The 17048-nt window shown below is 43.7% G+C and overlaps 1 protein-coding gene across 2 annotated transcripts in view; it reads right to left on the minus strand.

Moving 5' to 3' along the window:
- PIK3R6 (phosphoinositide-3-kinase regulatory subunit 6) overlaps positions 1-13433 on the minus strand; it is a 68192-nt gene extending 54759 nt beyond the window's left edge. For both annotated transcript variants that reach the window (XM_040437494.1, XM_040437496.1), the window contains exon 1: positions 13176-13433. The gene's annotated coding sequence lies outside the window, so the exon portion shown is untranslated. The remainder of the gene's footprint in view (positions 1-13175) is intronic.
- Between the last annotated feature and the right edge of the window lie 3615 nt (positions 13434-17048).

Genomic DNA, 17048 nt, shown 5'->3' on the forward strand with positions numbered 1-17048 from the left:
CGCACATCAGACCCAGGCCTCTCGCACTTTCCTAATCACATACTGTGACAACAACATTTTAGTTTTCGAGCATGAACATTTGCAAAGTTTATTTTGAAACCCTGCGTCATGGGAATATCCCATTTTCTGTAACTCCAGATTATATTTTAGAGTGATAATGAAGTTTTGACTGGTTGTAAGTACTAATATCGGCCTCCGATCTCCTTGAAAGGAAGTTTCTGCTCAATGTAAGAATTTACAATTCTCACTATAAGAAATTCCTTCAAAGAATTCCAGGAAGTTGTTGACATTACACAAGTCTTTCTGACGTCTCCCACCACCCTTCATCCCACATGTTTTAAGAAGCTGCATCCCGTTTGATCCCATATTATGGTAACGTGGTACCTTTGCTTTTTTTTTTTTTCAGATTAAAAAGTTTGTCTCACTTCAGCAATTATCATTTATCATGTAGAGAAAGTTAATACCAGGCACTTACTAATGTATTGTGATTCTCCATATTGCCTCCTTTGCTGTTTGGATTTAATTTTCCCATCACATTACACACTGCTCTTTTCCAGGGGTTACGACCACCCTGCAGTGGTCGCGCTTGTAAACTATAGGAAAAGGTGCCGACCTCTCTGGTGGCTGGGAACGTGGGAGTGCGCACAGTCTGGATCTTTTTCCTATATTGTGCAAGTATGGCCACCATTGATGGATTACAGGGTGGTCGTAACCCCTGGAGATGAGCAGTGTATAATGAGATGGAAAAATGGCTCAAGCCAGAAAAGAAGGCAATATGGACAATCACAATACATTAGTGAGTGCCTTGTATTAACTTTCTCTACAAGATCAATCATTTGGACTGTTGCATTGACAGAAATGGTAGTTGTCTGAGAGCACAACGTGACGGTGATGGTCGTTTTTATGTGACTTTGTTTTTGAGAATACCGAGGTGAAAAAAAGGAAAAGATTGTGCTAGTGAATTCACACAGAGACATATAGGGCGGTAATACATGTATATAACTGAATTAATTGTGACGCCATTGGCTACAGCAATAGCGCTATGATTTGAAGTTCTGTGTCCAATACTGAAGGGATTGAGTCTTTCTAATATTTGGTGGAGGTCCTACTGGTGAAAGAAAGTCATGGACTCTCCACCATTATTACATAGGGGCCTTAAAATAATTGTCTGCTGTAGTCAACCCCTTGTGTAATGCCTCAGTATGGCATGGATTGCTGATCTAGGGGTTCAGTATCCACTGAAATCAGTGAATGTCCATGATCATAGTGAAACGCGCAAAGAGATGAAGCCAAGTCAGAGGATAACTTAGAAATCCCCTTTAAAGGGGTTGTCTCCTCTTGACATCCCATTTTCCTATGACCTATTAGTTCCTCATTCTATGAACCACAGCGGAGAGCCTCTAACATGCAATAGTTCTGTTCGTTACATGGATGGACATTCTCTTTAATGGCCACATAGAATAATGCATTTTCCCTGTATTGATCTCTGACAATAAAATTCCTAAGTAAAAAATCATCTATTTACGGAGGTCTTGTAAGCAGGACCTGCAGAGATCATCTGCTCACCATTACATCTTTTTTTGGTCAAAGATGGTTTTCTGTGTTTAGACAACCCTTTTAAATATGTCTCTAAGGGCCACTAAGCTTAAAGTCACACATTGGTTAGCCAATGGTCTTAAAACTATTCAGATGGTTTCCGTCTCCCCCTCCAAACTTGGGTCCCCGAAAAATGTCACGGTGCCCCAGCCAGGAACCCATAGATATAAACAAAGACATTCCAGGAACACATTACATATCTGATACAAGGCGTCAAATACGTAGGTTTACCTCAGCATATTTGTCCGTCTCCTCTCTCTGTACAATGCAAGGAACTATAAATTCTGGTCAATAAAAGTGCAAGTAAAAAGAATAATAACCCAGTTTTATCACTAAGGACAGAAAGGTCACAGCTCTTGTCAAACAAAGCTTAATAGTGATGCGGAAATCAACATATTTTATTAACTTGTTCCCGTCTTATAGCAAGAAAAACAGTGATTTCTCCATGTTTTTTTTTGCTATAGTCAAGGTAAAATAAAGTAAAAAACTCTTTCCTTTGAAGCCACATCCTCTGTGTTCGAGCACCCACCATTTTGAGAATTTCATATAGATATGGCAATCTAATATCTCATGTCCCAAGAGCACCACTGACAGATGTAGCAGTGTTAACAGTCACAGTTGGTGAGTTACCTAATTAACGCGTTATGACTGTAAACCCTGCTACATCTGTAGTTTTCAAAAATATGGTGGGGGGGTCCAACTGCACCGATCACTAGAATGAGGAGATAGGAGCCCTCACACAGATTGCTATCTCTCCTCACTGCAGGAGATGGACCAGAGTTGGACTCTAAAGCCTGTATTACACTGCCTTTGGTCAGATAATCATCGGGCAATGTAACGCCTCATTCACACATCAGTGTTTTAGTCAGTCATTGTGAGCCAAAACCAGGATTGGAGCCTCCACAGACATAAGGTATAAGGGAAAGATCTGCACCTGTTCTGTGTTTAGAGCCACAACTGGTTTTGGCACAAAATCACTGATGGAGATCACTGACCAAAACACTGACGTGTGAATGAGGCATAATACTGCCGCCGAATCCCCTCGATCATCAGGCAAGCCAAATCTTTGGACATGTTAAAAAATAATCTTTTGTAGATGGCAGATCCTGCTGTCTGATTAGATTTGCCACCAGCAAATCTCCTATACAGCAGGGGTGAGGAACCCTTTTGCTGCCAAGGGCCATTTGGATATTTGTAACATCGTTCGCGGGCCATACAAAATTCTCAACTTAAAAATTGGACTGCTATATATAATTTACTTAGTAAGTTACATGAATTGCGGTTCAATAAAAAAAAAACTTAGAGCACTGTATTTTTGCAGCACAAAATGTTGCCTGTGCTATATATTACATATAGTACAGGTGCTATTTTGACCACACAGAGCAGTCAAATTTTTTAGTTCAGAATGTTATGCATTTCATTCTTTATTTGGCATTAATTGCAGCCAAGCTAAACCCAGGGGGGTCCAGAGAGGAGTTCACCCAGCTTTCACTCTCCCTGCCACTGTTCCAGCCTCTTCCTTCGGAACTGTCCCTGCCTTTGTCCCTTTCTCAGCCTCAGATCTGTACCCCCACCTCCATCAGCCTCCAATCAGACCTCCGAGCCTGAGAGCAGACTCCCATCATACCCTCCCTCGCCTCAGATCAGACCCCCCAGCCTCGGATCAGATTCCCATCAGACCCCCAAGCCTCAAATCAGACCCCAATCAGACCCCCAGCTTCAGATCAAACTCCCATCAAACCCCCAGCCTCAAATCAGACCCCCATCAGACTCCTCAGCCTCAGATCAGACCCCCCCAGCCTCAGATCAGACCCTCATCAGACCCTCCCCGGCCTTAGATCAGACCCCCATCACACCCTCTCCAGCCTCAGATCAGACCCCTATCAGACCCCCCAGCATCCAATCAGACTTCAGATCAGACGTTTTAAAAAATAAAAAAACTTACCTTTCCAGCTCTGACAAATGAAAACAGAAAAAAGGGAAGTTACTCTAATCCAGGGGGATCACACAAAATCCCAAAGGAAGTGAAGGAATAAGGCGCCGACAGATGAAATGGAAAAATAAGAACAGGTTAAGGTAGGCAGCTATAGAAGGATGTTTGATGTAATCAAACACCTAAGACAAAAGTGCTTAAAGACATATGGCATCGATCACCGTGTGGTGAGGGGTCTCATCCACACCGGCGGCGGAGATCCATAAAGTGGTAAAAAGTGTTAAGCGCCACTCCCTTAAACCATAGGTAAATATGAGACAATAGGTGGTAGAGATGAATAACAGTAGATATAAAATGGGTGGATCAGGGGGGCGGGCACATGTGAGGATATCACAGACCCCCAGTGCAATATATGATCTTAGTGCCAAAGAAAAAGGATATGAATAAAATGCATATAAGAGGTATTAAAAGCATGTGGATAATCAACATAAAAATAGTGAGCACTCACTTCACTGGGGGGTAAACTCATGACACCTGTGACTTTAACCCCCCCCCCCCCACCCCCCAGCCAGGATCGCATGTAGAGTAGACAGAGATTGATGGCAGCATAAACAGACAAGCTTCTGATCAATCGCTTTATTCCAATAGTATGAAGGCTCAACGCGTTTCGGGGAACAATCCTCACCTTCTTCAGGAGCAGGTGCTTATAATACCTTGATGTCTCCTGTCCTTTTTCACTGCTCCTTTACAGACAGAACAGTCTGAGCCTTGATACTATTGGAATAAAGCGATTGATCAGAAGCTTGCCTGTTTATGCTGCCATCAATCACTGTCTACTCTACATGCGATCCTGGCCGGGGGCGTTTAAAGTCACAGGTGTCATGAGTTTATCCTGGTGACTACCCCCCAGTGAAGTGAGTGCTCATTATTTTTATGTTGATTATCCGCATGCTTTTATCCGCATATTTTTATGTTGATTATCCGCATGCTTTTAATACCTCTTATATGCATTTTAATCTTTTAATATGCCATTTCCTTACCACTAAGATCATATATTGCACTGGGGGTCTGTGATATCCTCACATGTGCCCGCCCCCCTGATCCACCCATTTTATATCTACTTTTATTCATATCTACCACCTATTGTCTCATATTTACATATGGTTTTAGGAGTGGCACTTAGCACTTTTTACCACTTTATGGATCTCCGCCGCCAGTGTGGATTAGACCCCTCACCACACGGTGACCGATGCCATATGTCTTTAAGCACTTTCCAGCTCTGGACATTCACTTACCCGCTCTGGTCTTCTTCCTGCCACACTTTACTGTGACCTGACAGTGCACAGTGCCAGGACACAGAGCGGAGCCGGAAGAAGACCAGGGAAGGTGAGGACAGCCAGTGCAGTGCTGTTCTCATCTTCCTGTGCCTCCTGCATGCTAATGAATGCTTCCATAATGGAAGCGATCATTAGCATTTTCATTATGTGTTCTGGCAGGGGGCCAGGGCCATGCTATACAGCATGGGGATGTGCGATGGCATAGCGATCACTCCTCCCCATGCTGCAGAGGAGATTGCTGCATGTAATAGCAGCGGTCTCCTCCGCTAGAGAGCAGGCGATTGTCTGCCACATTGGGCTGTGTGATACAGTCTTTAGACTTTCTACTGAGCACTCAGACCTCCACTGTCCAAAACCTTTGATATGGTGCCGCCTCACCTGGAATATGCAGTTCAGTTCTGGGCACCAGTCAATAGAAAGGATGTCCTAGAGCTGGTAAAAGTACAAAAGAGAGCGACTAAACTGATGAGGGGCATGGAGGGTCTTAGTTATGAGGAAAGATTAAATAATTACTTATATAGTATTTAGCCTTGAGAAGAGGGGGGGGGGCATGACTAACCTATACAAATATATATATATTATATAAAAAATAGAAAATAGAGCAGCACTCCAGTATGGTGAAAAAAGAAAACATCGCGTCACCACTGGGTGAATAAACAGTTTTCTTTTTTCACCATACCGGAGTTCTGCTCTATTTTCTATTTTTATTATCCTGGGACACTTTTCCTATTGGAGCTTGCACCCAATTTTCAAATTAAAAGGTTGGTACTGCCATTCATTGCATCTGTATATATATATATATATATATATATATATATATACTCACCTAAAGAATTATTAGGAACACCATACTAATACGGTGTTGGACCCCCTTTTGCCTTCAGAACTGCCTTAATTCTATGTGGCATTGATTCAACAAGGTGCTGATAGCATTCTTTAGAAATGTGGGCCCATATTGATAGGATAGCATCTTGCAGTTGATGGAGATTTGAGGGATGCACATCCAGGGCACGAAGCTCCCGTTCCACCACATCCCAAAGATGCTCTATTGGGTTGAGATCTGTTGACTGTGGGGGCCATTTTAGTACAGTGAACTCATTGTCATGTTCAAGAAACCAATTTGAAATGATTTGAGCTTTGTGACATGGTGCATTATCCTGCTGGAAGTAGCCATCAGAGGATGGATACATGTTCTCATTCTGTTTACGCCAAATTCGGACTCTACCATTTAAATGTCTCAACAGAAATCGAGACTCATCAGACCAGGCAACATTTTTCCAGTCTTCAACAGTCCAATTTTGGTGAGCTCGTGCAAATTGTAGCCTCTTTTTCCTATTTGTAGTGGAGATGAGTGGTACCTGGTGGGGTCTTCTGCTGTTGTAGCCCATCCGCCTCAAGGTTGTAGGTATTGTGGCTTCACAAATGCTTTGCTGCATACCTCGGTTGTAACGAGTGGTTATTTCAGTCAACGTTGCTCTTCTATCAGCTTGAATCAGTCGGCTCATTCTTCTCTGACATCTAGCATCCCCAAGCATTTTTGCCCACAGGACTGCGCATACTAGATGTTTTTCCCTTTTCACACCATTCTTTGTAAACCCTAGAAATGGTTGTGCGTGAAAATCCCAGTAACTGAGCAGATTGTGAAATACTCAGACCGGCCCGTCTGGCACCAACAACCATGCCACGCTCAAAATAGCTTAAATCACCTTTCTTTCCCATTCTGACATTCAGTTTGGAGTTCAGGAGATTGTCTTGACCAGGAGCACCCCCCTAAATGCATTGAAGCAACTGCCATGTGATTGGTTGACTAGATAATTGCATTAATGAGAAATAGAACAGGTGTTCCTAATAATTCTTTAGGTGAGTGTATATATATATAAATGGGCAGTACAAACAATATGGTGAAAAGCTGTTCCATTTAAAATCCCCTTAAAAGACAAGGGGGCACTGCCTTCGCCTGGAAAAGTTCAGTCTCCAGAAGTGTCAAAGCTTCTTTACTGTAAGATCTGTGAATCTGTGGAATAGACACCTCAGGATGTGGTCACAGCAGGGACAGTGGATGGTTTTATAAAAGGGCTTAGATGAATTCTTAAAAGTAAATGACGTTAATGCCTATGAAAATGTGTAGAAATCTGGGTCTCACTCTCCTTTTTCTAAAATTTGCTTCCCCTCCCATCCCTTTGTTGAACTTGATGGACTTTTTCAACCATATTAAAGGGGTTCTCCAGGAATTAAGGAAATTAAAATACTTAAATGTTACTTTATTACAAATATATTCTCAAATACCTTTCTTTACTTATAATGGCTCGTTTTCTCTGGGGGGCAATTATTAGAAGAAATAAAATGGCCGCCCTCCTATTAGTGCACATAGAACCTGTCCTAATCACACAGCAGGACAAGTTACTTCACAACACTGAGCTAAAGAACTGCCTCATCCTCCTCCTCTGCTCTGCTTTTCAGGGATTATGATTCTGAATACAGCTTGATATGATCTTCAGCTGAATCTCTGTAGGAATGGAGATCATGAGGAGACATGAAGTACATAGAGGACGGACAGGACAGACTGTGGTAATGGAGACTGCATACAAGTGCTGCTGCTCATTACTACATCCCCACCTCCTCTCTGTACTTCATGTCTCCTCATGAACTCCATTTTTAAGTCCACTGTCACACAATCAGTATTTGGTCAGTATTTTTTAGCCAAAACAAGGAGTGGGTCCAAAAAAGCAAGTAACTATAAGAAGCTTTGTAATATACATCATTTTATTACAGAGAAATGACTGTGTTTCCATTTATTAGCCACTTCTTTTCCCTGCCTCTTGCACTGATCATTCCCTCTTAATTCGCTGCTAAAATTGCTTTTGTCTTAGGAAACTAGATAAATTATTATTAGAGGAGCGAAGTTTTGAAAAATTCCATTTGGCAGCTTCGCCAAAGTTAGCCAAGAAATTTGCAGCCGTTCTGCAGGCATGTTGCGGCCATGCTGTGGTGAAGAACCACGAAGGGGCTGTTGCTGGTATGGAGTTTGGTTGGTTCGGTGGGAGACAATATGCATATTATTGTTGTTCTTGCCTGCAATCTCCTGCAGGTTATTTGACAGTAAACACATAATCTTAATCAGCTCTGGCATACCCACTTCTCCAACCCCAGAGCTCTACTGCCCTACAGGTGGGAGCCCTTCTTCTTCCATCTGCCTTTCCTCCTTTTCCACATCTAATATTGCTCTTCCTCTCTCTGCATCTTGCTGACTTTTCTAGGACAAGGAGACCAAGAAGGATGATTTGGAAGAAGTGTAGCCAGCAAGAGATGGGATGGTCATCATTAAAACCTGGTCCCCCTAAAGGGTGCAGACTGGATGGTATTGGTTGGCACCCTGGCAGTGGAATAATAAAAGGCTTCCATCTTATTGGTATTGAATCACATATCTTAGTTTACGGCTGAGGTGGGAATAAGTAAATGTACTGTAGGAATAAATAAATAAAACTGATGAAGAATAAGTCTCCCTGTACTCTCCCTTTCCAATATTCTTCTATTAATCATTTTCAGCAACACTGTCCCTAACACATGACCACTTGCCACGTCTCTCCCTATGCTTAGCTCATATGACAAAGGCGGAGACCACGTGTGATGAGGGTTTTATAGGGCTGTGACATCAGAGGGGATGGCTATGTACGGATTGGCTAGCTGCACGGCATTATGAGTGATCTTGCTTTCCTGGGTTAGTCTCCTCTACACTTAGTTTCACTTTGTAACACGTGCAGCCGCTACTTTAGGAAAACTTGATTTATTACCACAGAGCGTTTTGAGCCAACCAGGAATCCAGATTTCCACAGTGGGCTTCACTGAATACGACTACTTTAGTCTTTTTTTCAGTGACCACTTTGTAAATCTAATGGTGGAGCAAACAAACCTGTACGCCCAACAGTTTGTTGCTCAACACCCGGGCTCCTTTTTGGCTAGACCCGGTGGCTGGACTCCGGTCAGTGCAGCCGAGATGAGGACGTTTTGGGGGCTCGTGCTGCACATGGGCCTAGTCAAGAAACCTAGTGTCAGGCATTACTGGAGTGGGGACGTCCTCTACCAGACCCCACTTTACAGTACGGCCATGACACGCTCCCTGTTTGAGGCCATCCGGAAATGCCTGCATTATGCAGATAATGCAGCATGTCCCCACCAAGGTGATCCTACCTATGACCGCCTGTACAAAATCAGGCCGGTCATCGATCACTTTGGGGCCAAATTTGTGCAGGCCTATGTACCTGGAAGGGAGGTCGCGGTTGATGAGTCTCTCATTGCTTTCAAGGGGAGACTCATTTTCCGCCAGTATATTCCCTCTAAGCGGGCAACGTATGGCGTGAAGCTGTACAAACTTTGTGAGAGTACCTCAGGGTACACTTACAAGTTTCTTGTGTACGAGGGGCGAGATTCCCGTATTCAACCCCCAGAATGTCCCCCCACTCTGGGTGTTAGCGGGAAACATGTGTGGGACCTTATGAACCCACTGCTAGATAAGGGTTACCACCGGTATGTGGATAACTTTTATACTAGTATCCCCTTGTTCCAGTCCCTCGCCACCAGATCCACGTCCGCTTGTGGGACCGTGCAGAAAAATCAACGCGGCCTCCATACCCACCCCCTTTAGGTACCTATCCCCAGAGGTGCGACCCGTGCCCTTACCAGTGGAAACCTGTTGCTGGTCAGATATAAGGACAAGAGAGAGATGTCCTTGTACTGTCCACAATTTATGGTAACGGCATCACCCCTGTCCCTGTGCGAGGTACCGCGGCAACGGTCCTCAAGCCCGATTGTATCGTCGACTACAATCGGTATATGGGAGGAGTTGATCTCTCTGATCAAGTCCTCAAGCCATATAATGCCATGCGCAAAACCCGGGCATGGTACAAAAAAGTTGCGGTCTACTTGGTATAGGTTGCCTTGTACAACTCTTTTGTGCTGTCCTGGAGCACTGGCAACACAGGGACATTCCTTCAGTTCTATGAGGCAGTCCTCAAGGACCTGATGTTTTCTGATCGGGAAAGAGCAGGCCGGAGTACCTTGGGAACTGGAGGTGCACGGATCGTCGCTGGCCAACACTTTCCAGGTGTGGTCCCCCATACTGGAATCAAGGGACGGACCCAAAAAAGGTGCAGAGTGTGTCACAGAAGGGGGATCCGGAAGGACACCACTACTCAGTGTGACACGTGCCCCGATCATCCGGGCCTCAGCATTATTGGTTGCTTCAGGGAGTACCACACTTCCATGGAGTACCAAATTTATGTTCCCCTTCCCCAATTTAGCCACTGGCAATCGGATAAAAAACTATGGTTCTCAGACTTGAGACACTAAAACAAAACAAAAAAATTCAAAAATATTATTTAGTAAAACTAAAATAAAGAAAAAGTAGACATATTAGGTATCGCCGTGTCCGTAAGAATCTGCTCTATAAAAATACCCCATGACCTAACCCCTCAGATGAACACAGTCAATTTTTTTTTATAAAAACGGTGCAAAAAAAGGTATTTTTTTTTCACGTTACATCACAAAAATTGTAATAGCAAGCGATCAAAAAGTCATATGCCCCCCAAAATAGAGCCAATAAAACCGTCCCCTTAACCCGCAAAAAATTAGCCCCTACCCAAGATAATCGGCTAAAAAAAAAAAAAAAAAAGACTCAGACTATGGCGATACTAAAATGTTATTTTTTTGTTTATCAAAAGATAATATAGTGTAAAACATAAATAAAATAAAAAAAGTAGACATATTAGGTATCGCCGCGTCCATAAGAATCTGCTCTATAAAAATACCCCATGACCTAACCCCTCAGATAAACACGGTCAAAATTTTTTAATAAAAACTGTGCCAAAACAGCAATTTTTGGGCAAATTTTCCATTTTAATCCGTTTTTTTTCCAATAACAAAGCAAGGGTTAACAGCCAAACAAAACGTAATATTTAAACTCAAAAACACAAATGCAATAGCACTCTGCAACCAGCACTCTGCCCTGCCTCTATGCTGGATGCTGAATGAGGCATTGGTGTACATTTTGGCCAAAGCGTAATAAGCCACTCACCAAGTCAAGGTCGCCTCTATGAGTGGTCCCTAACACTAGTTCCTACCTGTTTATTGGCCATGATAGCCACACAAAGTCCAGGGAGCGCAGGTACAACATGCACGCCAGGCACACTCTGCTTTTAACCCCGTCCGGTGCCGTGACAGCTTTCCTCGGATCCAGGGATGCAAGTACCAACATGCATGCTGAGCCCACTATATACTTCTCCTGGAGCCAAATGGCCACTGGTAGGCACTATAAAAGTAGACTCAGTTTTATACTGACTCTGAAACCAGCCTCCAGGGCAGACTAACTGGTCAGGTGTGCATGACTGCATGGAGATCACCACGCCTCCAATATATACTACAAAGAAAGAATGTGAGGGATTCAGTCAGCACAACCCTGTATGCAGGTGCACATCGCTATGGCGAAATACATATACAAACTCAAAAACACGAATGCAATAGCACTCTCCAACCAGCACTCTGCCCTTCCTCTATGCTGGATGCTGGATGAGGCATTGGTGTACATTTTGGCCAAAGCGTAATAAGACACTCACCACGTCAAGGTCGCCTCTATGAGTGGTCCCTAACACTAGTTCCTACCTGTTTATGGGCCATGATAGCCACACAAAGTCCAGGGAGCGCAGGTACAGCATGCACGCCAGGCACACTCTGCTTTTAACCCCGTCCGGTGCCGTGACAGCTTTCATCGGATCCAGGGATTCAAGTACCAACATGCATGCTGAGCCCACTATATACTTCTCCTGGAGCCAAATGGCCACTGGTAGGCACTATAAAAGTAGACTCAGTTTTATACTGACTCTAAAACCAGCCTCCAGGGCAGACTAACTGGTCTTTGTGTGGCTATCATGGTCCATAAACAGGTAGGAACTAGTGTTAGGGACCACTCATAGAGGCGACCTTGACATGGTGAGTGGCTTATTACGCTTTGGCCAAAATGTACACCAATGCCTGATTCAGCATCCAGCATAGAGGCAGGGCAGAGTGCTGGTTGCAGAGTGCTATTGCATTTGTGTTTTTGAGTTTGTATATGTATTTCGCCATAGCGATGTGCACCTGCATACATCTCAGAATGGCCTGGATAAGTCATTTAAAGTTATCAGCACTTAAATTGACACTGGTCAGATTTGCAAAAAATGGCCTGGTCCTTAAGGTAAAATATGGCTGTGTCCTTAAGGAGTTAAATCAGAGGTGGGAAAAAAACTCAGATACGGAACAACGGATCCGTGAAAAACGGACCGCAAAACAACAGTCGTGTGCATGATCCCTTACAGAAAAGCAGGAGGCTCCTGTGATGTTCAGAATCAGCGTAGAAGCAGTTTTTTTGTTTAATCAGGATCTCAGCTAGCTCTGACATGCCACCACTTCCTCTCAGCTGTCTTCTGAGTCTCTGTTACCAGGGACGGATCTTGCCAGTCAGTGGACTGCAGCTTACTGTATGTGGAAGTGAGACCCCTAGTGGCCTTGACTGTACAGCATATTTTTTAAATGAAGTGATTTAGAAATTTGCTAGTTACACCATTCTCTATTAAATAAAATAAAATTGTGTGAAAGTACAGTGACTCTTTGAGAAAAAGAGGTTTTTATTTTATTGTCGCAAACCATAAAAGAATATTTAATTGGCACAGTTTTCCTACTGGCCTCTAGATGTCAGCACAACAAGTGCTCTAGCCTGATGAAGACTGCAATGCATCTCATTTTATGGCCTGATGGGAAGCTGTAGACTGTGGACTCTTTTAATGTCGCAATACACAAAAAACTTAATTTTGTTTGATCCAACTCTGGAAACTGACATTAGTGTCAGCAAATCAGTCATCTCAAAAACATCTGCAGTTTCTCTCCCCCCCCCCCCCCCCCCCCCAGAATTTAGTGTCAGCCCTGTTGCCTCTAGGTAATGAAATTTTATCCCACGTTCTTGTAATGTTATTGGTTTTCTGCGACGCAAGTCACTACAAGAGCTTGCACTTTACATCTGTCGTTCACAATCATCTCCACTTTAATAAATCTTTGAGCAGTGTAGTAGTTTTACCTACAGTCTTGTGTAAAAGCATCGATATCGCATTAAGTTGTGCCAAACGAAAAACTCCTCTCTGCTACATGATCGAAAAAACTATCTTTTTCTTAACACTTGTGATACATTATATTCCTTTTATCCATATAGAAATCGAAAGCTAAACTTCTTTTCCCCTGTCAAACTTCAGCACATACATGACTAGCAGCATATTTATATCGCTCACCTGCTGCTGTCTGACACATCCTGAGCCCGGCCTGGCACTTCTCGTCACTTTGCAAACTTTCTGGCAAAAACAGCCTGGAACTTGGTGAGACGTTTTAAGAATGCAGGGTTGCAGAAGTGTTTCCACGCGCCGGCAGAAGGCTGAAGCGTAGTAAGGAAATGTACTGCTCTTTATGAACATCTGCAAGTTCCCCAAGGCACAGGAAGGAAGAGGAGGAGAGAGGGCGCAGGCTGATCACATGAAGACATCAAGATATCTCCACTCTGATTCATTAAAAAAAATAGAGGTGTAAGAAAGCAAGGTAAAGGACTTCCCAGTACAGACCCTGAGCTTTAAAGGGGTTGTGTCACTTCAGCAAATAACTTTCTCTACATAATAAATGTTAATACAAGCCACTTACTAATGTATTGTTATTATCCATATTGCCTCCTTTGCTGGCTGGATTCATTTTCCCATCGCATTATATACTGCTCATTTCCATGATTACGACTAGGGATGAACGAATCCACTTTGGATGAAACATCCGAAGTCCATTCTCATAAAACTTCGTTTCAATACTGTACGGAGCAGGAGCTCCATACAATATTAGAATGTATTGGCTCCGATGAGCCGAAGTTATTACTTCGCGAAGTCTCGCAACTTTATAAATTGATTTCTACTGTAAAAAAACATTTCCCGAACTCTGCTTCGGTTCCAAGTGGATGTTTCATCCGAAGTCGATTCGCTCATCCCTAGTTATGACCACCCTGCAATCTAGCATTGGTGGCCGTGGTTGCAGACTATAGAAAAAAGCACCAGCCTGTGTGAGCTCCCACAGTCCCGGTCACCAGAGAGGACGGCCCTTTTTCCTATATTGTGCAAGCACGACCACGGCTGATGGATTGCAGGGGGTCGTAACCATGGAAACATGCAATGTATAATGTGATGAAAAAATTAATCAAGGCGGCAAAGGAGGCAATATAGACAATCACAATACATTAGTAAGTGCCCTGTATTAACTTTTTCTACATGATAAATGCCACTTGCTGAAGTGAGACAACCCCTTTAAAGCCTTGACAGGTGAATCCTATGATAATTCTCTCACGGTTTTCCTGAGGGTTTATATAGCATTAGAAAATCGTGGTCCATTTCTACCAAAGGCATCGCCACAACATGGGTTGTGTCTGGTATTGCAGCTCTGCTTCATTGAGATGATTGGGGATGAGCTGTAATACCACACGCAACCCGTGGACAAGTATGGAGCTGTTTTGGGAAGAAAGCAGCCATGTTTTTCTAGTCCTGTGCAATTCCTTTCCTGGGGTTGTGTGAAATTAGAAATTTGTGTCTACTTTATTCCAAAAACAGCGTCACTGTTGTCCATGGTCCCTGGTATTGCAGCTCAGCCCTCCGGTTGATTCACACTTCAGGGATTCACGAATGTGTGCTGTCAGTGTTCTCCAGGACGGCACATGTACCCATTTTAATGTGTGTGTTAAAGCACGGTCCATGGTTTTAGCATGGAGGCATGCCCTACTTTTGTCCGTGTTTACGGATCCATTATGCCTATTATAGTCTACGGGTCTGCGAAAGACACGAACCCAACACAGACGCCATCCGTGTTTCAGCCATGTTTCACGGACCATTTACAGGAGATGTTCTGAAAGCTGTGCAGTGTCCGTGGAACACAGAGCGACGGACACGCGGATCACAGAAATCTTCATGGATGAATGACCATCTTATCAGAGATGTCATCACTTACATGGATGTGTGAATAAGGCCTAACATCTTAGCTGAAATGTGCTTTTAAAGATGATCTATATATATATATATAGAGTTAACATAGATTACTGTATTATTTTTACCTAGAGGTCATGGCTGACGCTCTGGGCTTTTTTACGTGAAGAAATCCACTTCCTTTACTTACAGGGTACCAGTCACCAGTTCTCTGCTGCTCCGTCTTACTAATTTTTTATTTTTTTTTGCAAGTAACTTTCTTAAAATCACTGGTGAATCACCATCACTGCTATATGCGGTGGCGGAGGACGTCACAGATGTGGTAGTGATCGGGCATTTCCAGCCATTTCCTGTGTCAAGCCAGGACCTGGAAGTAAAGAGCAGGAACAACAACGGTGGGCGATTGGCAAGGTAATGAATGCATTTTTTTTTAACCCATTCTGGCCCTTTAAAAATGTTTTTAATTCCGCTGGACAACACTTTTAACTCCTAGAATTAGCAACCAGACCTTTAAAGGGCATCTGTCAACAGATTTGTACCTATGAAACTGGCTGACCTGATACATGGCAGCTGAAGGCACTTGTGTTCGTCCCATTTATTTATTTATTTTATGCTCTTATATAGCACTAATATATTCCTCAGCGTTTTACAGCATTAAGCTGTCCCCAATGGGGCTCACAATCTAAGTTCCCTATCAGTAGGTCTTTGGAGTGTGGGAGGAACCCGGAGGAAACCCACACAAACACAGGGAGAACATACAAATTCCATGCAGATGTTGTCCTTGGTTGGATTTGAACCTAGGACCCCAGCGCTGCAAGGGACCAGTGCTAACCACTGAGCCACCATGCTGCCCCATGTTCATATGTGCCCACATGGCTGAGAAAAATTAAGTATTAATATACGCAAATGAGCCTCTAGGAGCAACGGGAGCGTTGCCATTACAACTTGAGGCTATGCTCTCTCTGTAACTTCCGAGTCCTCTCCACTTTGATTGACAGGGTCAGACAGTATAAACGTCACACACCTGGCCCTATCAGTTAAGAGTGTATTTTTGGTCTGCATCCGATACGCAATTTTTGTGGGTTGAATGCAGACCCTTTCACTTCAATGGGGCCCAAAAAATGTGGACAGCACACTATGTGCAGTCCACATCCGTATGTCCGTTCCATGGCACCCGCAAAAATATGGAATATGTCCTATTCTTGTCCGCATTACAGACAAAGATAGGACTGTTCTATTATGGGCCGGACGTTCCGTTCTGCAAAATGCGGAACGTACACGGCCGGTATCCGTGTTTTGCAGGTCCACAATTTGCGGACTGCAAAACAGGCAACTGTCGTGTACATCAGCCCTAATGTGCAGCGGCAGAGCCTCTAGGTGTAACGGCAACGCCTCCATTGCTCCTAGAGGCTCATTTGCATATATTAAAACATTATTTTCCTCAGCAATGCGGACACATATGGACATGGGACCAACACAGATGACTTCAGCTGCCAAGTGCACATGTAACAGGTCAGGCAGTGTCATAGGGACAAATCTGCTGACAGATGCCCTTTAAGCAATATGCTACCAGTTATACTACAGTCTACCTTAGTTATCCATCTGGCGCTGGACATCCCAAATTATGTTAAATCTCCAAACAGCCAATTCTCCTTACTTTTACAATGCTGCATTCAGTATGGCCAGCTGTGTTATGTTGCTGTGGCAACTGGCGTGACAACACTCTGCCGGCTGGTTAAACCCCACTTCAACGGCCTGACCCAATAGCTCTGGTTATTGTTATTCTTGGGTGGATCTCTAATCACTTCTTCTACCCCATCTCGTCTGCTCTCTGGTACAGCTGCCATCTAACCTCTCTGCTATCTCATCTCCATCTGCTGGTTCTGGCAATGCAGTTCCCACAAATCACAGATTATCCTGGGGACTACAACCTGGGAAGTAGTTCCCTGCAATCAAGACCTTCTCTATAAAAAGGTCAAGACCGTGACACCTGTGGACTCTGCAGCCCAGGTTGACCTGTGCAAACTGGATCATGGTGCATGGGGTTCACCACCTGCCTCTGTAATAGCTGTTCACATTAGGATCTGAAACCCTCTCTTGTTCACACTGGATTTCATCACATCCATGAGTTCCAATGATGTGAATCCTTGTACCAATTAT

This window comes from Bufo bufo, chromosome 6, assembly GCF_905171765.1.
Source record: "Bufo bufo chromosome 6, aBufBuf1.1, whole genome shotgun sequence".
In the NCBI taxonomy this organism is placed as follows: Eukaryota; Metazoa; Chordata; class Amphibia; order Anura; family Bufonidae; genus Bufo; species Bufo bufo.